At 39.3% G+C, this 23,142-nt stretch overlaps 3 pseudogenes; all 3 read right to left on the reverse strand.

Moving 5' to 3' along the window:
• Nucleotides 1-5,844: 5,844 nt before the first annotated feature.
• Nucleotides 5,845-7,620, reverse strand: LOC127557212 (nuclear speckle splicing regulatory protein 1-like; annotated as a pseudogene).
• A 12,751-nt stretch (nt 7,621-20,371) lies between these two features.
• Nucleotides 20,372-23,142, reverse strand: part of LOC127554265 (nuclear speckle splicing regulatory protein 1-like) — a 47,955-nt pseudogene continuing 45,184 nt past the window's right edge.
• On the reverse strand, nt 20,887-22,995 carry LOC127557213 (nuclear speckle splicing regulatory protein 1-like; annotated as a pseudogene).

Raw genomic sequence — 23,142 nt, forward strand, 5'->3', positions numbered from 1 at the left:
CCTTCAGAGACCTAAAACTTATAAGGGATCACTCGCTGTCGCTTGTCGTCAAAGCAAAGTCTGGGGAGGTTGGAAAAGGTTTTCTGGGAGAGGTGGGATAGGGGCTGGGCTGGATCGGGAGGAGGGAGAGTAATCCAGAAAGGGGCCTTGGAGGTGTGAATTCTGACGGGCTCGGTTTCGAACCAGCGGGAGGGCTAGGACGAGGGCGGGGACCAAAGGCAGGCACCGGGTCTCCATGGAATTAGTCTGAGGAAATGCTCAAGCCTGGAGCGAGTTCGCGTTCCTTTCCTCGTAAAAGTTCTTCCGAAAAACCATTAGATGGCGATGTCCACTCAGACAAGGTTTGGTGGATGACGTCAGGAGGAGGCAGAGCGTATGCAGATGAGGAGACTTTCAGGCCGGGTTCGGAGAGAGGGATAGGGAGGAGAGACTTAGCCCCTCTGATCTTGTCTGAAGCGCGGGAAGCGTGTGTAGTTTGTGTGTGTGTGTGTGTGTGTATGTGTGTATGTATACCGTGTTGTGCGGGAGGCGGAAGTGCTGTGTAAGTAGGCGTGAGTTAGGAGTGTGTGTGTGTAGATGGAGTGCGCGCGTGTGGAACAAAATAAACGCAGTCTCTTTCGAACCATATTCCCACACGCACACAGGCGGCAATGACATTCTGAAGCGTTTCATAATCCCATCGTGTCACATTTCACCTTTCCCACGCGCACCAGCTGATCTGCTTAGGGAAAACGCCGACACAAACCTCCTCATCTGCATAACGGTCTGTCCTTTACTGACGTCACTCGACAAAGCTGCCCCACAGGAGAGCGCCGCCTCTTGGCTCATCGCCCGAACTTGCAGCGAATTAAACTTCCAGCATAGAATAGGAATTGGGCAGTACTCAGCAGGCGTCAGCTCTTGGGAAGAATACTGAGACGCGACTGAGTCCCTTTAGCAATTTCTATACAATGGGCCATAATACTCCTTTGGGATCTATTTTCAATGGAGTCTTATAGGAATTTTATATCTGTAATAGGTTTATTTCTTTAGATTTCATACTGTACTTTCAATACCAACAAGTATTTGATTGTTTATCCCTGTTGGAATGTAACGTGCGCTCCAAGTTACCTGTAAATCTGTTCAATTAAACAGTTGAATAAAAGATGGCACCTAGTCATTTTCTCAGTAACAGAAGCCCGAATGTTACAAACTAGAGTTTTATCGCTATTCTTGTTTCCTCTTCATCAGTCATCTTCATCAGATTATTGTTCACCCGCCCGTAGTCACAGAGCTGGAAGTGTCTGAGGCTGGATTTGAACGTTGGTCTTCTTGACTCCAGGCTTTTGAAACTTAGCTGCCTCAGATACTGGAGTTCTGGCAAGCTACACTTCCTTAGCATTTTGGATGAATCGAATTGCTTATTTTCCTAAATATAAGGCTGACAATTGGGTCGGGGGACTACTGTGTCTCACATCCTTAGCAAAGTTCAAGAAGAAAAATGTTGACATCCTGGTTGCCAAGCGGCCCATCACAGTTAGCCACAATTATCCAATAACAATAACAAGGAAGCAGGTCACCTTGTTAGGTACAAACAGTGGACAAGAGCCTAGACAGCCTGACTCGGGCAGACAAGCTTCCAGATTCTTCCGTCATTTTCTTTGATCCTTGAAGCAGTTAGTGTGTGCACCCAATAGTCACTGTTTCACTTTCATGCCAAGAAGTTTGAATCTTTACTAACTGATGGCCAAACACATGGGCAATTCCCACACAATTTTGTTTCAAGGATAACTCTATCTCCACCAGTATCACTGAGAAAAATGCTTCTGGCTAGTTGGGAGTGCCCACGGGAAATTTGGTGAGTGATGCTAGCCAAAAGACTAGCAGAATCAGACTTGACTGAGTAGCCAGAGTGGCTCGCTGGCCAAAAATGATCCCTTCCCTCCATCATCAAGTAGAGCAATTTTATCACCTGTGTTGGGGTACCTTTCTTTTTTCATTTTCTTTTTTTCTTTTCTTTTTTTTTTCTGTCCTGGAATACCAGCTTACCTTTCGCTGTAATCTACAAATCTCTGTTTGACAGTATTACAGCTGAGAAGTTGCCATTCTAGAACAAACTCACTGGTTTTCTAGAATTATTTGCAAATCTTCTTAGGCATGGAGGAGGATGGGGCTTGCCTTGTAAGCATACAAAGGGGACATAGGAGAGACCTTTTCATTGGATTGAACCCCACGAGTGGGAGCTAGAGTAATTGGAGTAACTGATTCCATTGGTGGTTGTTAATAGGAGCATGTTTGTGTATTTCCAAAAAGAGTGTATGTGGAAGAGTGTATGGAAGAAAAGGGAAGAGATGATGAAGATACTGAGTTGGTGACTGTTTGGAATCTGGAGAGTAATTTCAATAGGTATTTTTAGAAATAGAAGTAGAAAAATTCACTGAAGAAAAGAAAATCGTTAAAAAGTAGAATTGGCCAAGTGGACGTTAATGACTCCATGAGCCATCAAGAAACAATAAAACAAAACCAAAAGAATGGAAAGAAGAGGAAGAGGAGGAGGAGGAAGAAGAAGGAGAAGGAGAAAGAGGGGAAGAGGAAAATGAAGAAGAAGAAAGAAGAAGAGGAGGAGGAAGAGGAAGAGGAGGAAGAATGTGAAGTATCTCATATTGAGAAAACAACTGACCTGAAAAAATAGATCCAGAAGACATCAATCATTTGAGAGTGATTGGACTACCTGAAAGCCATGATCAAAAAGGGAGCCTACAATTTCAAGAAATTATCAAGGAAAACTTCCCTGGTATTCTAGAACTAGAGGATAAAATAGAAATTGAAAGAGATCCCAAAATGAAAATTGCCAGAAATATTATAGCCAATATTATAGATCAAGGAAAAAATATTGCAAATAGCCAAATAGAAAGAATTCAAATATCATGGAATCATCAGGATTTAGCAGTTTCTACATTTAAAAAATGGAGGACCTGGAATATGCTATTTCAGAGGACAAAAGAGCTAGAATTACAAGTAAGAATCACCTACCCAGCAAAACTGGGTATATAAGTATATTTATATAGGCTGTATACATATAGGGTTTGTGTGTATATATACCACCCTGTTATACATATATATAGTGTGGGCTGAGGCAGAGGAGGAGAGGAGGAAGGAAGAATATTCAACAAAATAGAAGATTGTCAAGCATTCTTGATGAAAATGCCAGAGTGGAGTAGAAAATGTCATTTTCAGATACAAGACTAGGGAAAAACGTAAAAGGGAAGAGAAATTATAAGGAATTTGATAAGGTTAAATTCTTTATACTTCTACATGGAAAAAGGATATTTGTAATGCCTAAAAACTTTCTCATTATTAAGGCAGTATGTGGGAGCTATGGGAGGTGGGATGTTATGTGTGAATCTTAATCTCACTGAAATTATGTTCCAGTGAGGGAATAACACATACTCAGCTGGGTATAGAAATCTATCTTATCATACAGGAAAGCAGGAAGGAAAGGGAATAAGAAAAGGAGGAAAGGGATGAAGGGGCTGATAGAAGGAAGAGTGATTTGAGGGGGATATAAAAGTCAGAAGCTTATATTTGAGAATGAACAGGGTGAAAGGAAAGAGAGTAGGCTAAATGGGGGGAAAATCTTAACTGCGGGGAAAATTACAGCAAGCTTCTCCAACTTCATTTCTCAAATAAATAGAAAACTGAATCAAGTTCTAGAAATAAGACCCATTCCTGAATTGACCAATGGTCAAAGGATATGAATAGGAAATCAAAGTTATCAATAGTGATATGAAAAAAATGCTCTAAATCACCACTGATCAGAGAAATGCAAATTAAAGCAACTCGAATTTAGATTGGCTAATATGACAAAAAAAGGAAAATGGCAAATTTTGGAGGGGATGTGGGAAAACGGATACACTTCAATGTTGGTGAATCATTCTGTAGAGCAATTCAGAACTATGACCAAAGTGTTATAAAAACAATGCACACCTTTTGATCCAGCAATACCACCACTAGATCTCTTTCTCAAAGAGCTTTTTAAAAGGGGGGAAGAGGGGAGAAGACTTTTATGTAAAAGGTATATATATACAGCTCTTTAAGTGGTGGCAAAGAACTGGAAACTGAAGGGATTTCCATTAGTTGGGGAATGGCAGAACAAGTTGTTGTACATGGTTGTGATGGAATACTATTGTGTTATGAGAAATGATGAGTAGAATGCTTCCAGAAAAGCCTGGAAAGACTTACATGAACTGTTGCAAGTTGAAATGAGTAGATCCAGGAGAACCTTGAATATAGCAATAGCAATATTGCATGATGATCAACTCTGAATGACTTAGAAAGAATTGGAGTCTGAATGCAGATAGAAGCACATTTTTTTCTTTATTTCTTTTTTGTCTTGTTTCTTATTTTCTTTCACATTTTGATTAACATGATTTGCATGTCATGTTTTTCGTAACTACACTTGTATAACCTATATCAAACTGCTTGCCTTCCCAGTGGGGAAGGGATGGAGAGAAGGGGAGCATTTAGAACTCAATTTTTTTTTTTTGGTGTTTTTAAGAATGTTAAAAATGTGTTTACATGTAATGGGGGTGGTATCAAATTTTTTAAAAGAAAGAGGTAGAGTTTTTTCTAAAGGTCAAAGACAATGACAATCTCTACAAAATCAAGCTATCCTTAAGTTTTTACATCAAATTCATATTTATGAAGGGAAAAAAATGTCTATAAGTTTTTCTTTAGCTAAAAATTGAGATAATATAGAGGTACAATTTCATCTTATATTTTGGAGCTCTTGAAAAACCCTCTCTGTCTGTCTGTCTGTCTCTCTCTCTCTCTCTCACACACACACACACACGTAATATTAATTCTCCTTGCATCCAGATTATCTGTGTTGTGTGAGTTGTGTTCTTTCCTTCAGCATCCACAATTCCTAGCTTTGACTTTGCAGAGTCCGGCTAGATGATACATGTTGCTACTTTCTGATATGCATGAGCATAAACTTTTGTCCTAATGGAATGGCCCTGTTTAAAGATGCTGTGAATGGGAAATGGAAATGATTCAAAATCTGGGCAGCACCTTAATAATATGCTATTTTTTTTCCTGTAAAAAACAAAAAACAAAATGAAAAACAAAAACAAAAACAAAAACAAAAAACAAAACAAACAAAAAAAACACTAGTGGCTGCCATTGACTCTACCACTTCTGTATTTATCATGAGCCCTGTAGTTGTCTCATCAGTGTTTTTCAGTTACATAATTGGGAATCTCAGAAAATTAGGTTCGACTGCAAACAAATACACAGTCTATTGAACATTTGGTTGTTGTTGTTGTTATTAAAGAAACAGTCACACAGCAAAAAGTGCTTGCTTTGCTGGATAAACCAAAGCAAATCTCTCAAAAAATAGCAAGTGCTTTTAAAGGTGATTCTTCAGGAACTCTACAGCAAGCCAACTTGGTCGCGTATGACCAGAAGGAAAACAGGCCCCTGCCTATAGGACACCGATTTGGTTGTCTGTGACTTCCATGAAAATTGGTGCAGAATTTCAGAAAACTCTGCCGGTTGTGAGACCTTCCCCCCACCTTTTGTTAAAAATGCCAAAGCCCTGAAAACCAGTTATTGTTGAATTAAAAAAAATACTGAAATGACTCTTCCTCCCAGATCTGTGGAGCACTCTTCAATCGTGCTAGAGCAGAGAGGAAACGCACATGAACATTTTTTAAATCAAGGACACTTTTATTTACTTTAAATTACAGTGTGTGGAGAATATATATATATATATATATATATATATATATATAATATATATATATATATAATATATATATATATATATATTATATATATATATATATATATATATATATATATATATATGCTGCACCCTTTCCTCTTAACAAATGTCAAACAACAACAACAAAAAAAAAATCCCTCCTCCCCCGCCAGTTTAGTGGCTACTGTTTTCCATATGTTCTTCGTCTGTTCTTGGGAGACCCTCAGGCATCTTCTTTCTCAATATCGGTTTTGCAACCGGTCTCTCGTTGATATCACGGTCCCTTTGTTGTTGCACTTTGCAAACTTGTTTTCAGTGTCTCCTGTGGCCTCTCCTCTGCTCCCTCTTCTTGCCTTGGGTCCTCTCTGGAGGCCTGATGCTCAGCTCCTCCTCTCTGCCTTTCTCATGCCTGTCTTTCTGCCCTCAGAAGAGCCTCCCTCTCCTTTCCATCACACTGGTCTTCACTATTTCTCCACCTGGCTCTTTCTCCATCCTAGGTCATCAGTCCTCCTCCTCTCTCTTTTCTCTTCTCCCCCAGTCTTTCCCCACCCCACCCCACCCCTCCCAGTTTATGCAGTTTTCTTCCCTGGGCCTGTATTTTTTCTTTCTGGTGACCACTGGCCTCAGGGGTTCGTTTGTCCTGCTCCCTGACCTGGCTTTTGCAGCCGCGGTCCTGATGGTGGTCCCCTCTGTCTCGCACCGCTGTGTCGCTGCCTCCTGTCCTGGAGCGCTTGGTGTGGCTCTTATCAACCCCTGGTCCTCCTCCGAAGAGCTGGCGTGGCTGTGGCTCCTGTCACTCTTGCAGTCCGAAGGACTCTGGTCGGCCATTTTCTCATCTTCTTCGCTGCTTGCTATCCACATCAAGGTCGCTGTCTGCATCAGTTTTCCTCTTTTTTTCATTCTGGTTTTGCGCACATCTCTGACGATAATCTAGGACTCTGTTGTCTGGATTTAGTTCGTCAGAACAATCCCGCGGCTTCTCTTCCTCTATCCTACAGCTGGCTTCCAGAAGACCGAAGTGCCATTTAGGCACTTGCTCTTCTCCGACTGTTTGATTTAAAAGATGCCTATAAAATCTACTGAGATCTTTCTGCTTGGTTATATATCCAGACGAGCCTCCAGGGCAGCGACTCTTCTCTCTTTCCGCTTCCTTAGCTATTTCCTCAAATTTCTTTTGTAAGCAGATGTCACAAATGCCTCTTTGTCGTCTGGATTCTCCCCTTTCTGTTTCTCATTCTCTTAGAATTTTCTTTTCCATTTTTTCTCTTGCTCCTTTTTCCTTATCTCCACTGCTTTTTAGTACGCTGTGGATGTTCTTTCCGTCTTTTACTAAAAACAATTTAGGATTACTTTCCCCCTGCTGCTGCATTTTGTCATAAATGCTGTCATATTCATACACAGTGGCATCTTCTGCTAGAGGCTTCTGGATTTCAAGTTTAGTCTGCTTCACCACTTGCTTCTTTCTGAAAGCATCACTCGCGAGGGTCTCCTCGTCAGAGTCATTGTTAAACACTCTTGGCTTCTTCAAAATAGGCTTGTGCATGGGGCAGCTAGGTGGCGGTGGAAAGAGCACCAGCCCTGAAGTACAAATCTAGTCTCAGACATTTAACACTTACCAGCTGTGTGATCCTGGACTCTGGGCAAGTCACTTAAACCCAATTGCCTCAGGAAAAAAAAAAAATTGGCTCGTGCAAGTGCTGTGCTTTCATTGGCAAGATGAGCCCATATTGCTCCAGCCCTCGGTCGACGCCGGGCGGTGTCTTCCTTTCTGGTGATGACCTCTTTCTCTGCTCCCACTTACTTGAGTCACCGTGTCTCAAGGAAAAGTTTTTAGCTGGAGAAAATAAGGAAATGGGAATTGAAACAGAAAAACTAAGCAAAGGAGTTCACATGACTCAGACTTCGGGCAGCTAGGTGACGCAGTGGATAGAGCACCATCCCTGAAGTCAGGCGGACCTGAGTTAAAATATGGCCTCGGACGCTTAACACGTCCTAGCTGTGCGACCCTGGGCAAGTCACTTAACCCCAATTGCCTAAAGGTGTGGGGGGGAGGGCGCGCCCAGATGACTCAGACTTTGCCACACACACCCCTACCTTTTTTTTTCTTCTAAGAATCTTTACTGGTTCTAAATGGAAAAAGCAAGAGAATGGATACGTGTGAGTCTAGACGAGTCAAAGGGGAAAAGCATAGCGAAGAAAGTGCAAAAGAAAGGGAAATGGTGCGAGTATTCGGTCGCAGTCGTGACCGCTGTACTTTTAAGTGCTTCCATGCCCCCAAACACGGGTACTCGGTCTCCCGGAGGCCCGCGAGTCGGAGGGAGAAAGAAGGGCGAGAAAAAGCAGGCGAACCAAGAAGAGAAAGCAAAAATAGACAGAAGCCACACATGGTGAGCCAGCAAAGGGGGAAGTGCTAACTTGTTTTCGTTGGAACCATTAGGTCAGAGGAGAGAGCGCGAACTCTAACTAACCACATAGTGCAGTGCTTCTGGGGACAGTCTACCTTCCCATACGGTGTATATATAATACTCATTGAGGTCACCCAGAGTTGATTTAGCCGAGTAGGGCCCCATTACCTACCTGAGTTACCACAACGATCTTCCAGGTAAGTGCCAGTGGGTTCCTGGAACTCCTCTCGGCTACTTTGTACTCAAGAGGCCAAGAACTGTTGTACCCAGCAAAGTACCTTTACATTCAAAGTTTTTATTTTGCTTTCCTTTTTTTTTTTTTTTTTTTAATTATAAACCTCACAATCACGAACATTTCATTACACAAAGGAGAAGGTAAAGAAGATTTGATTTAACTATGGAATGCTATTGCGTAAGTTGGGTTTTTTTTTAAGCTTTTGTTAAATTTTTTAAAAAGTAATAAAACTCACTGATGTTTGTATCTTCTTCTTTCTTCTTCTTCTTCTTTGTTCTTCTTCCTTCTTCTTTCTTCTTGTTTCTTCCTTCTTCTTCTTATTTCTTCTTCTTCTTTCTTCTTGTTGTTTCTTCTTCTTTCTCTTTTCTTCTTTCTTCTTCTTCCTTCTTTCTTCTTCTTCTTTCTTCTTATTTCTTCTTTCTTCTTCCTTCTTCTTTTTCTTCTTCTTCTTTCTTCTTCTTCTTCTTTCTTGTTCTTCTTCTTCCTTCTTCTTATTTCTTCTTAATATTATTATTTCTTCTTATTATTATTATTTCTTCTTCTTCTTATTTCTTCTTCTTCTTTCTTCTTCTTCTTCTTCCTTCTTCTTTCTTCTTCTTCTTCTTTTTCTTCTTCCTTCTTATTTCTTCTTCTTCTTTCCTCTTCTTCTTTCTTCTTCTATTTCTTACTTGTTCTACTTCTTTCTTCTTCTTCTTTCTTCTTCTTCTTCTTTCTTCTCTTCTTCTTTCTTCTTGTTTCTTCCTTCTTATTCTTACTTCTTCTTTCTTCTTCTCCTTCTTTGTTCTTCTTCCTTCTTCTTTCTTCTTGTTTCTTCCTTCTTCTTCTTTCTTCTTCTTCTTTCTTCTTCTTCTTCCTTCTTCTTCTTCCTTCTTCTTATTCTTTCTTCTTCTTCTTCCTTCTTCTTTTCTTCTTCTTTCTTCTTGTTACTTCTTCTTTCTTCTTCCTTCTTCTTCTTATTTCTTTTCTTCCTTCTTCTTGTTTCTTCTTTCTTCTTCTTTCTTCTTCTTCTTTCTTCTTCCTTCTTCTTCTTATTTCTTTTCTTCTTTCTTCTTATTTCTTCTTCTTCTTTCTTCTTCTTTTTTTTCTTCTTCTTCTTTCTTCTTCTTCTTCTTCCTTCTTATTTCTTCTTCTTATTATTATTTCTTCTTCTTATTTCTTCTTCTTATTATTATTATTTCTTCTTCTTCTTTCTTCTTCTTTCTTCTTCTTCTTTCTTCTTCCTTCTTCTTATTTCTTCTTCTTCCTTCTTCTTATTTCTTCTTATTATTATTATTTCTTCTTCTTCTTACTTCTTTCTTCTTATTATTTCTTCTTCTTCTTTCTTCTTTCTTCTTCTTCTTCCTTCTTCTTCTTTCTTCTGGTTACTTCTTTCTTCTTCCTTCTTCTTCTTATTTCTTCTTCTTCTTTCTTCTTTCTTCTTCTTCCTTCTTCTTCCTTCTTCTTCTTCTTTTTTCTTCTTCTCTTCTTCTTTCTTCTTCTTTCTTCTTTCTTCTTCTTCTTCTTCCTTTTTCTTCTTATTTCTTCTTATTATTATTTCTTCTTCTTTCTTCTTGTTTCTTCTTTCTTCTTATTTCTTCTTCTTCTTTCCTCTTCTTTTTGCTTCTTCTGTTTCTTACGTATTCTACTTCTTTCTTCCTTCTTCTTCCTTCTTGTTTTTTCTATCTTCTTCCTTCTTGTTTCTTCTATCTTCTTCTTTCTTCGTCTTCCTTCTTCTTCCTTCTTCCTTCTTTTCCTTCTTCTTTCTTCTTCTTTCTTCTATCTTCTTCCTTCTTGTTTCTTTCTTCTATCTTCTTCCTTCTTGTTTCTCCTATCTTCTTTCTTCTTCTTCCTTCTTCTTCCTTCTTTTCCTTCTTCCTTCTTCTTACTTCTTCTTTCTTCTTCTTCTTTCTTCTTGTTTCTTCCTCTACTTTCTTCTTATTATTATTATTCTTTCTTTTTCCTTTTTCTTCTTCTTATTTCTTCTTCTTCTTCTTCCTTCTTCTTCCTTCTTCTTATTTCTTCTTATTATTATTATTCTTTCTTCTTCTTCCTTTTTCTTGTTCTTCTTCCTTCTTCTTCTTCTTCTTCTTCTTCTTCCTTCTTCTTCTTATTTCTTCTTTTTCTTCCTTCTTCTTATTTCTTCTTCTTTTTCTTCTTCTTCTTCTTCTTCCTTCTTCTTCTTGTTTCTTCCTTCTTCTTTTTCTTCTTCTTCTTTCTTCTTTCTTCTTCTGTTTTATTCTTCTTCTTTCTTCTTCTTATTCTTTCTTCTTCTTCTTCTTATTCTTCTTCTTCCTTCTTCTTCTTTCTTCTTCTTTCTTCTTCTATCTTCTTCTTTTTTATTCTTCTTCTTCTTCTTCTTCTGTCTTCTTCTTCTTCCTTCTTCTTCTTCCTTCTTCTTCTTTCTTCTTCCCTCTTCTTCTTTCTTCTTTCTTCTTCTTCTTCTTCTTTGTTCTTCTTCCTTCTTCTTCTTATTTCTTCCTTCTTCTTCTTTCTTCTTCTTCTTTCTTCTTCTTCTTATTTCTTCTTCTTCTTTCTTCTTCTTCCTCTTCTTCTTTCTTCTTCTTCCTTCTTCTTGTTTCTTCTTGTTGTTTCTTCTTCTTCTTCCTTCTTCTTGTTACTTCTTCTTTCTTCTTCTTCCTTCTTCTTCTTATTTCTTCTTCTTCTTTCTTCTTTCTTCTTCTTCTTATTTCTTCTTCTTCTTCTTTCTTCTTCTTCTTTTTTCTTCTTCTTCTTCTTTCTTATTTCTTCTTCTTTCTTCTTCTTCTTCTTCCTTCTTCTTTTTATTCTTCTTCTTCTATTTCTTACTTGTTCTACTTCTTTTCTTCTTCTTCTTTCTTCTTCCTCTTCTTCTCCTTTCTTCTTCTTCTTCTTCTTTCTTCTTTCTTCATTCGTCTTCCTTCTTGTTTCTTCAATCTTCTTTCTTCTTCCTTTTTCTTCCTTCTTCTTCTTTTTTCTTCTTCTTTTTTCATTCTTGATCTTTCTTCTTCTTTCTTCTTTCTTCTTCTTATTTCTTCTTTCTTCTTCTTCTTCTTTCTTCTTCTTCTTCTTCTTATTTCTTCTTTTTATTCTTCTTATTCTTCTTCCTCCTTCTTCCTCTTATTTCTTCTTTCTTCTTCTTCCTTCTTATTATTTCTTCTTCTTCTTCTTTCTTCTTATTATTTCTTCTTTCTTCTTCTTTCTTCTTGTTTCTTCCTTCTTCTTTCTTCTTTCTTCTTCCTTCTTCTTATTTCTTCTTCTTCTTTCTTCTTTCTTCTTCCTTCTTCTTATTTCTTCTTCTTCTTTCTTCTTTCTTCTTCTTCTTTTTTCTTTCTTCTTCCTTCTTCTTATTTCTTCTTTCTTCTTATTTCTTCTTTCTTCTTATTTCTTCTTCTTCTTTCTCTTCTTCTTCCTTCTTCTTCTTTCTTCTTTCTTCTTCTTCTTCTTCCTTCTTCTGCTTCTTTTCTTCTTCTTCTTTCTTCTTTCTTTCTTTCTTCTTTCTTCTTTTCTTCTTTTCTTCCTTCTTCTTTCTTCTTCTTCTTCTTTTTTCTTCTTTTCTTCTTCTTCTTTTCTTTCTTCTTCTTCTTTTTTCTTCCTTCTTCTTTCTTCTTGTTTCTTGTTTCTTCTTCTTCTTTGCTCTTCTTCTTTCTTCTTCTATTTCTTACTTGTTCTACTTCTTTTCTTCTTTCTTCTTCTTCGTTCTTCTTCTTCTTCTTTGTTCTTCTTCCTTCTTCTTCTTTCTTCTTTTCTTCCTTCTTCTTTTTTCTTCTTCTGTCTTCTTTCTTCTTCTTCTTTCTTCCTTCTTATTTCTTCTTCTTCTTTCCTCTTCTTCTTCTTCTATTTCTGACTTGTTCTACTTCTTTTCTTCTTCTTCGTTCTTCTTCTTCTTCCTTCTTGTTTCTTCTTGTTTCTTCTTCTTATTCTTTCTTCTTCTTCTTTCTTCTTCTTCCTTCTTCTTTCTTCTTTTTTCCTTCTTCTTCTTCCTTCTTCTTCTCCTTCCTTCTTCTTATTATTTCTTCTTCTTCTTCTTCTTCCTTCTTCTTCTTCTCCTTGTTGTTTCTTCTTCTTCTTTCTTCTTGTTACTTTTTCTTTCTTCTTCCTTCTTCTTATTTCTTCTTCTTCCTTCTTCTTGTTTCTTCTTGTTTCTTCTTCTTCTTTCTTCTGTCTTCTTCTTTCTTCTTTCTTCTTCTTTCTTCTTCTTCCTTCTTCTTTCTTCTTATTTCTTCTTCTTTTTTTCTTCTTCTTTTTTCTTCTTCTTCTTTCTTCTTCTTCTTCTTCTTGTTCTTCTTATTTCTTCTTCTTATTATTATTTCTTCTTATTATTATTATTTCTTCTTCTTCTTCTTATTTCTTCTTCTTCTTCTTCTTCTTCTTCCTTCTTCTTATTTCTTCTTCTTATTATTATTTCTTCTTCTTCTTATTTCTTCTTCTTCTTTCTTCTTCTTCTTCTTCCTTCTTCTTATTTCTTCTTCTTCTTTCTTCTTTCTTCCTTCTTCTTTCTTCTTCTTCTTCCTTTTTCTTCTTTCTTCTTCTTCTTCTTTCTTCTTTCTTCCTTCTTATTTCTTCTTCTTCTTTCCTCTTCTTCTTTCTTCTTCTATTTCTTACTTGTTCTACTTCTTTCTTCTTCTTCTTTCTTCTTCTTCTTTGGAGTTCTAGGTCTCTTCCTTATCCCCACCCACAATTAAGAAACCACATGTGAAGTTGTGAAAAACATTTCCATAAAAATCAAGTTATGAAAGAAAACATAGATCTCCCAACCCTAATGAAAATACAAATCCTGGAGAAAAATTGAGAATTAGAGAATGCTTCAATCTATATTCAGACACATTCAGCTCCTCTGGGAATGGATAGGATTTTTCATCTAAGTCCTTCAGAGTAGTAGTGGATGATTATACTACTGAGAATAACAAAGTCATTTACAGCAGGTCATTCTAGAACATTGCTATTACTCTGTATACAGTATATTTCACTTTGTTCATGAAGAATTTTCCAAGTTATTTTTTTTCCTGAGAGAATTCTGCTGCTCAGGAAATATGTTTAGAAGACCTGCACATGTTTAACCTTTATATTAGATTACTTGCTGTCTAAGGGAGGGGGAGAGAAAAATTTGGAACACAGGGCTTTACAAGGGTGAATTTTGAAAACTATCTTTGCATGTATTTTGAAAATAATCTATTATTAAAAAAAAAAAAAAAAGAACACCTGCACAAAGAGACAGCTTTAACAACCTTCACAATTCCTCATATGGAGAGAATAGGTACCACCATGGAAAGTTTTGATGGATGGCCTCCATGTCTGAAGTGGGGAGTAATGGGAGAGAAATGGTATCTTCTGTCTACTGGAACAGCCTAAGTCCCTCCAAATTCAAACTTATATATCGTTTGAGTTGCAGTATAATACCAATGGTAACATTCCTTAATATCCTATAGGATCAGCAAAGTGAGGATATTTTCCAAATTAAAAAGAAGCAGGAAAAATGAATAAGGAATGGAGAGGCAAGAAATTTAATGCTAATATTATCCCCTCAGGCAGAAGGTGGAAAGTGGAGGGATAGGGATATACCAGTCACATCCATCTCTCTCTCTCTCTGTCTCTGTCTTTGTCTCTCTGTCTCTGTCTCTATCTCTGTCTTTGTCTCTCTGTCTCTGTCTCTGTCTCTGTCTCTCTCCCTCTCTTTGTGTGTGTCTCTGTCTCTCCCTCTCTCTTTCTGTATGTGCGTGCATGCGTGTGTCTCTCTATATACATATATTATGTCATTCGAAGAGATCCTTTTTTCAAGAACAAGGTAGACGAGATGGACTGAGAGACTCCTCATCACCCTTGACGATCTGCTTTTAATTTGCAGGGTGTCTGTTATTCCGTTCAAGTCCAATCAGCTGTCACGTTTCCCCGTGGAAACTTATATCCATGTATCTGAAGAAAAAGCTTCGTTGTCCTGAAACGTGAGATGAGAGGGACTGGAAAGCGTCCAAGATCCCTCCCGGGCCTTACTCAGTGACTGTTTCGATCCTTTGCTATTGGGGCTCTGAGGAGGCGGGTGGTCGGTGAAAAGGCCAAGAAGTTGCTGGTGCAGCCAAGTAGAGCGGTCTCTTCTAAAGCCAGCTGTGGGAGGCAGCTGGAAGGGGAAGGATCAGGACCGAGGTCTGTTATCCTAGAGATCTACCAAAGCCCTTCAGAGACCTAAAACTTATAAGGGATCACTCGCTGTCGCTGGTCGTCAAAGCAAAGTCTGGGGAGGTTGGAAAAGGTTTTCTGGGAGAGGTGGGATAGGGGCTGGGCTGGATCGGGAGGAAGGAGAGTAATTCAGAAAGGGGCCTTGGAGGTGTGAATTCTGACGGGCTCGGTTTCGAACCAGCGGGAGGGCTGGGACGAGGGCGGGGACCAAAGGCAGGCACCGGGTCTCCATCAATAGGCTGAGGAAATGCTCAAGCCTTGAGCGAGTTCGCGTTCCTTTCCTCGTAAAAGTTCTTCCGAAAAACCATTAGATGGCGATGTCCACTCAGACAAGGTTTGGTGGATGACGTCAGGAGGAGGCAGAGCGTATGCAGATGAGGAGACTTTCAGGCCGGGTTCGGAGAGAGGGATAGGCAGGAGAGACTTAGCTCCTCTGATCTTGTCTGAAGCGCGGGAAGCGTGTGTAGTTTGTGTGTGTGTGTGTGTGTGTGTGTGTGTGTGTGTGTGTGTGTGTGTGTGTGTGTATACCGTGTTGTGCGGGAGGCGGAAGTGCTGTGTAAGTAGGCGTGAGTTAGGAGTGTGTGTGTGTTGATGGAGTGCGCGCGTGTGGAACAAAATAAACGCAGTCTCTTTCGAACCACATTCCCACACACACACAGGCGGCAATGACATTCTGAAGCGTTTCATAATCTCATCATGTCACATTTCACCTTTCCTGTGCTCAACAGCTGACTTGCTTAGGGAAAACGCCGACACAAACCTTCTCATCTGCATAACGGTCTGTCCTTTACTGACGTCACTCGACAAAGCTACCCCACAGGAGACCGCCGCCTCTTGGCTCATCTCCCGAACTTGCAGCGAATTAAACTTCCAGCATAGAATAGGAATTGGGCAGTACTCAGCAGGCGTCAGCTCTTGGGAAGAATACTGAGACGCGACTGAGTCCCTTTAGCAATTTCTATACAATGGGCCATAATACTCCTTTGGGATCTATTTTCAATGGAGTCTTATAGGAATTTTATATCTGTAATAGGTTTATTTCTTTAGATTTCATACTGTACTTTCAATACCAACAAGTATTTGATTGTTTATCCCTGTTGGAATGTAACGTGCGCTCCAAGTTACCTGTAAATCTGTTCAATTAAACAGTTGAATAAAAGATGGCACCTAGTCATTTTCTCAGTAACAGAAGCCCGAATGTTACAAACTAGAGTTTTATCGCTATTCTTGTTTCCTCTTCATCAGTCATCTTCATCAGATTATTGTTCACCCGCCCGTAGTCACAGAGCTGGAAGTGTCTGAGGCTGGATTTGAACGTTGGTCTTCTTGACTCCAGGCTTTTGAAACTTAGCTGCCTCAGATACTGGAGTTCTGGCAAGCTACACTTCCTTAGCATTTTGGATGAATCGAATTGCTTATTTTCCTAAATATAAGGCTGACAATTGGGTCGGGGGACTACTGTGTCTCACATCCTTAGCAAAGTTCAAGAAGAAAAATGTTGACATCCTGGTTGCCAAGCGGCCCATCACAGTTAGCCACAATTATCCAATAACAATAACAAGGAAGCAGGTCACCTTGTTAGGTACAAACAGTGGACAAGAGCCTAGACAGCCTGACTCGGGCAGACAAGCTTCCAGATTCTTCCGTCATTTTCTTTGATCCTTGAAGCAGTTAGTGTGTGCACCCAATAGTCACTGTTTCACTTTCATGCCAAGAAGTTTGAATCTTTACTAACTGATGGCCAAACACATGGGCAATTCCCACACAATTTTGTTTCTAGGATAACTCTATCTCCACCAGTATCACTGAGAAAAATGCTTCTGGCTGGTTGGGAGTGCCCACGGGAAATTTGGTGAGTGATGCTAGCCAAAAGACTAGCAGAATCAGACTTGACTGAGTAGCCAGAGTGGCTCGCTGGCCAAAAATGATCCCTTCCCTCCATCATCAAGTAGAGCAATTTTATCACCTGTGTTGGGGTACCTTTCTTTTTTCATTTTCTTTTTTTCTTTTCTTTTTTTTTTCTGTCCTGGAATACCAGCTTACCTTTCGCTGTAATCTACAAATCTCTGTTCGACAGTATTACAGCTGAGAAGTTGCCATTCTAGAACAAACTCACTGGTTTTCTAGAATTATTTGCAAATCTTCTTAGGCGTGGAGGAGGATGGGGCTTGCCTTGTAAGCATACAAAGGGGACATAGGAGAGACCTTTTCATTGGATTGAACCCCACGAGTGGGAGCTAGAGTAATTGGAGTAACTGATTCCATTGGTGGTTGTTAATAGGAGCATGTTTGTGTATTTCCAAAAAGAGTGTATGTGGAAGAGTGTATGGAAGAAAAGGGAAGAGATGATGAAGATACTGAGTTGGTGACTGTTTGGAATCTGGAGAGTAATTTCAATAGGTATTTTTAGAAATAGAAGTAGAAAAATTCACTGAAGAAAAGAAAATCGTTAAAAAGTAGAATTGGCCAAGTGGACCTTAAGGACTCCATGAGCCATCAAGAAACAATAAAACAAAACCAAAAGAATGGAAAGAAGAGGAAGAGGAGGAGGAGGAAGAAGAAGGAGAAGGAGAAAGAGGGGAAGAGGAAAATGAAGAAGAAGAAAGAAGAAGAGGAGGAGGAAGAGGAAGAGGAGGAAGAATGTGAAGTATCTCATATTGAGAAAACAACTGACCTGAAAAAATAGATCCAGAAGACATCAATCATTTGAGAGTGATTGGACTACCTGAAAGCCATGATCAAAAAGGGAGCCTAAAATTTCAAGAAATTATCAAGGAAAACTTCCCTGGTATTCTAGAACTAGAGGATAAAATAGAAATTGAAAGAGATCCCAAAATGAAAATTGCCAGAAATATTATAGCCAATATTATAGATCAAGGAAAAAATATTGCAAATAGCCAAATAGAAAGAATTCAAATATCATGGAATCATCAGGATTTAGCAGTTTCTACATTTAAAAAATGGAGGACCTGGAATATGCTATTTCAGAGGACAAAAGAGCTAGAATTACAAGTAAGAATCACCTACCCAGCAAAACTGGGTATATAAGTATATTTATATAGGCTGTATACATATAGGGTTTGTGTGTATATATATACCACCCTGTTATACATATATATAGTGTGGGCTGAGGCAGAGGAGGAGAGGAGGAAGGAAGAATATTCAACAAAATAGAAGATTGTCAAGCATTCTTGATGAAAATGCCAGAGTGGAGTAGAAAATGTCATTTTCAGATACAAGACTAGGGAAAAACGTAAAAGGGAAGAGAAATTATAAGGAATTTGATAAGGTTAAATTCTTTATACTTCTACATGGAAAAAGGATATTTGTAATGCCTAAAAACTTTCTCATTATTAAGGCAGTATGTGGGAGCTATGGGAGGTGGGATGTTATGTGTGAATCTTAATCTCACTGAAATTATGTTCCAGTGAGGGAATAACACATACTCAGCTGGGTATAGAAATCTATCTTATCATACAGGAAAGCAGGAAGGAAAGGGAATAAGAAAAGGAGGAAAGGGATGAAGGGGCTGATAGAAGGAAGAGTGATTTGAGGGGGATATAAAAGTCAGAAGCTTATACTTGAGAATGAACAGGGTGAAAGGAAAGAGAGTAGGCTAAATGGGGGAAAAATCTTAACTGCGGGGAAAATTACAGCAAGCTTCTCCAACTTCATTTCTCAAATAAATAGAAAACTGAATCAAGTTCTAGAAATAAGACCCATTCCTGAATTGACCAATGGTCAAAGGATATGAATAGGAAATCAAAGTTATCAATATTGATATGAAAAAAATGCTCTAAATCACCACTGATCAGAGAAATGCAAATTAAAGCAACTCAAATTTAGATTGGCTAATATGACAAAAAAAGGAAAATGGCAAATTTTGGAGGGGATGTGGGAAAACGGAGACACTTCAATGTTGGTGAATCATTCTGTAGAGCAATTCAGAACTATGACCAAAGTGTTATAAAAACAATGCACACCTTTTGATCCAGCAATACCACCACTAGATCTCTTTCTCAAAGAGCTTTTTAAAAGGGGGGAAGAGGGGAGAAGACTTTTATGTAAAAGGTATATATATACAGCTCTTTAAGTGGTGGCAAAGAACTGGAAACTGAAGGGATTTCCATTAGTTGGGGAATGGCAGAACAAGTTGTTGTACATGGTTGTGATGGAATACTATTGTGTTATGAGAAATGATGAGTAGAATGCTTCCAGAAAAGCCTGGAAAGACTTACATGAACTGTTGCAAGTTGAAATGAGTAGATCCAGGAGAACCTTGTATATAGCAATAGCTATATTGCATGATGATCAACTCTGAATGACTTAGAAAGAACTGGAGTCTGAATGCAGATAGAAGCACATTTTTTTCTTTATTTCTTTTTTGTCTTGTTTCTTATTTTCTTTCACATTTTGATTAACATGATTTGCATGTCATGTTTTTCGTAACTACACTTGTATAACCTATATCAAACTGCTTGCCTTCCCAGTGGGGAAGGGATGGAGAGAAGGGGAGCATTTAGAACTCAATTTTTTTTTTTTTGGTGTTTTTAAGAATGTTAAAAATGTGTTTACATGTAATGGGGGTGGTATCAAATTTTTTAAAAGAAAGAGGTAGAGTTTTTTCTAAAGGTCAAAGACAATGACAATCTCTACAAAATCAAGCTATCCTTAAGTTTTTACATCAAATTCATATTTATGAAGGGAAAAAAAAGAATGTCTATAAGTTTTTCTTTAGCTAAAAATTGAGATAATATAGAGGTACAATTTCATCTTATATTTTGGAGCTCTTGAAAAACCCTCTCTGTCTGTCTGTCTGTCTCTCTCTCTCTCTCACACACACACACACGTAATATTAATTCTCCTTGCATCCAGATTATCTGTGTTGTGTGAGTTGTGTTCTTTCCTTCAGCATCCACAATTCCTAGCTTTGACTTTGCAGAGTCCGGCTAGATGATACATGTTGCTACTTTCTGATATGCATGAGCATAAACTTTTGTCCTAATGGAATGGCCCTGTTTAAAGATGCTGTGAATGGGAAATGGAAATGATTCAAAATCTGGGCAGCACCTGAATAATATGCTATTTTTTTTTCCTGTAAAAAACAAAAAACAAAATGAAAAACAAAAACAAAAACAAAAAACAAAACAAACAAAAAAACACTAGTGGCTGCCATTGACTCTACCACTTCTGTATTTATCATGAGCCCTGTAGTTGTCTCATCAGTGTTTTTCAGTTACATAATTGGGAATCTCAGAAAATTAGGTTCGACTGCAAACAAATACACAGTCTATTGAACATTTGGTTGTTGTTGTTGTTATTAAAGAAACAGTCACACAGCAAAAAGTGCTTGCTTTGCTGGATAAACCAAAGCAAATCTCTCAAAAAATAGCAAGTGCTTTTCAAGGTGATTCTTCAGGAACTCTACAGCAAGCCAACTTGGTCGCGTATGACCAGAAGGAAAACAGGCCCCTGCCTATAGGACACCGATTTGGTTGTCTGTGACTTCCATGAAAATTGGTGCAGAATTTCAGAAAACTCTGCCGGTTGTGAGACCTTTCCCCCACCTTTTCTTAAAAATGCCAAAGCCCTGAAAACCAGTTATTGTTGAATTAAAAAAAATACTGAAATGACTCTTCCTCCCAGATCTGTGGAGCACTCTTCAATCGTGCTAGAGCAGAGAGGAAACGCACATGAGCATTTTTAAAATCAAGGACACTTTTATTTACTTTAAATTACAGTGTGTGGAGAATATATATATATATATATATATATATATATATATATATATATATATATATATACATATATATATATATATATATTATATATATATGCTGCACCCTTTCCTCTTAACAAATGTCAAACAACAACAACAAAAAAAATCCCTCCTCCCCCGCCAGTTTAGTGGCTACTGTTTTCCATATGTTCTTTGCCTGTTCTTGGGAGACCCTCAGGCATCTTCTTTCTCAATATCGGTTTTGCAACCGGTCTCTCGTTGATATCACGGTCCCTTTGTTGTTGCACTTTGCAAACTTGTTTTCAGTGTCTCCTGTGGCCTCTCCTCTGCTCCCTCTTCTTGCCTTGGGTCCTCTCTGGAGGCCTGATGCTCAGCTCCTCCTCTCTGCCTTTCTCATGCCTGTCTTTCTGCCCTCAGAAGAGCCTCCCTCTCCTTTCCATCACACTGGTCTTCACTATTTCTCCACCTGGCTCTTTCTCCATCCTAGGTCATCAGTCCTCCTCCTCTCTCTTTTCTCTTCTCCCCCAGTCTTTCCCCACCCCCCCCCCCCCCTCCCAGTTTATGCAGTTTTCTTCCCTGGGCCTGTATTTTTTCTTTCTGGTGACCACTGGCCTCAGTGGTTCGTTTGTCCTGCTCCCTGACCTGGCTTTTGCAGCCGCGGTCCTGACGGTGGTCCCCTCTGTCTCGCACCGCTGTGTCGCTGCCTCCTGTCCTGGAGCGCTTGGTGTGGCTCTTATCAACCCCTGGTCCTCCTCCGAGGAGCTGGCGTGGCTGTGGCTCCTGTCACTCTTGCAGTCCGAAGGACTCTGGTCGGCCATTTTTTCATCTTCTTCGCTGCTTGCTATCCACATCAAGGTCGCTGTCTGCAGCAGTTTTCCTTTTTTTCATTCTGGTTTTGCGCACATCTCTGAAGATAATCTAGGACTCTGTTGTCTGGATTTAGTTCGTCAGAACAATCCCGCGGCTTCTCTTCCTCTATCCTACAGCTGGCTTCCAGAAGACCGAAGTGCCATTTAGGCACTTCCTCTTCTCCGACTGTTTGATTTAAAAGATGCCTATAAAATCCACTGAGATCTTTCTGCTTGGTTATATATCCAGACGAGCCTCCAGGGCAGCGACTCTCCTCTCTTTCCGCTTCCTTAGCTATTTCCTCAAATTTCTTTTGTAAGCAGATGTCACAAATGCCTCTTTGTCGTCTGGATTCTCCCCTTTCTGTTTCTCATTCTCTTAGAATTTTCTTTTCCATTTTTTCTCTTGCTCCTTTTTCCTTATCTCCACTGCTTTTTAGTAGGCTGTGGATGTTCTTTCCGTCTTTTACTAAAAACAATTTAGGATTACTTTCCCCTGCTGCTGCATTTTGTCATAAATGCTGTCATATTCATACACAGTGGCATCTTCTGCTAGAGGCTTCTGGATTTCAAGTTTAGTCTGCTTCACCACTTGCTTCTTTCTGAAAGCATCACTCGCGAGGGTCTCCTCGTCAGAGTCATTGTTAAACACTCTTGGCTTTTCAAAATAGGCTTGTGCATGGGGCAGCTAGGTGGCGGTGGAAAGAGCACCAGCCCTGAAGTACAAATCTAGTCTCAGACATTTAACACTTACCAGCTGTGTGATCCTGGACTCTGGGCAAGTCACTTAAACCCAATTGCCTCAGGAAAAAAAAAAAATTGGCTCGTGCAAGTGCTGTGCTTTCATTGGCAAGATGAGCCCATATTGCTCCAGCCCTCGGTCGACGCGGGCGGTGTCTTCCTTTCTGGTGATGACCTCTTTCTCTGCTCCCACTTACTTGAGTCACCGTGTCTCAAGGAAAAGTTTTTAGCTGGAGAAAATAAGGAAATGGGAATTGAAACAGAAAAACTAAGCAAAGGAGTTCACATGACTCAGACTTCGGGCAGCTAGGTGACGCAGTGGATAGAGCACCATCCCTGAAGTCAGGCGGACCTGAGTTAAAATATGGCCTCGGACGCTTAAAACGTCCTAGCTGTGCGACCCTGGGCAAGTCACTTAACCCCAATTGCCTAAAGGTGTGTGGGGGGGGCGCGCCCAGATGACTCAGACTTTGCCACACACACCTCTACCTTTTTTTTTCTTCTAAGAATCTTTACTGGTTCTAAATGGAAAAAGCAAGAGAATGGATACGTGTGAGTCTAGACGAGTCAAAGCATAGCGAAAAAAGTGCAAAAGAAAGGGAAATGGTGCGAGTATTCGGTCGCAGTCGTGACCGCTGTACTTTTAAGTGCTTCCATGCCCCCAAACACGGGTACTCGGTCTCCCGGAGGCCCGCGAGTCGGAGGGAGAAAGAAGAAGGGCGAGAAAAAGCAGGCGAACCAAGAAGAGAAAGCAAAAATAGACAGAAGTCACACATGGTGAGCCAGCAAAGGGGGAAGTGCTAACTTGTTTTCGTTGGAACCATTAGGTCAGAAGAGAGAGCGCGAACTCTAACTAACCACATAGTGCAGTGCTTCTGGGGACAGTCTACCTTCCCATACGGTATATATAATACTCATTGAGGTCACCCAGAGTTGATTTAGCCGAGTAGGGCCCCATTACCTACCTGAGTTACCACAACGATCTTCCAGGTAAGTGCCAGTGGGTGCCTGGAATTCCTCTGGGCTATTTTGTACTCAAGAGACCAAGAACTGTTGGACCCAGCAAAGTACCTTTACATTCAAAGTTTTTATTTTGCTTTCTTTCTTTCTTTTCTTTTCTTTTAAATTATAAACCTCACAATCACGAGCATTTCATTACACAAAGGAGAAGGCAAAGAAGATTTGATTTAACTATGGAATGCTATTACGTAGGTTGGGTTTTTTTTAAGCTTCTGTTAAATTTTTTAAAAAGTAATAAAACTGTCACTGATGTTTGTATCTTCTTCTTTCTTCTTCTT

Source organism: Antechinus flavipes, chromosome 3 (assembly GCF_016432865.1).
Source record: "Antechinus flavipes isolate AdamAnt ecotype Samford, QLD, Australia chromosome 3, AdamAnt_v2, whole genome shotgun sequence".
Lineage (NCBI taxonomy): Eukaryota > Metazoa > Chordata > Mammalia > Dasyuromorphia > Dasyuridae > Antechinus > Antechinus flavipes.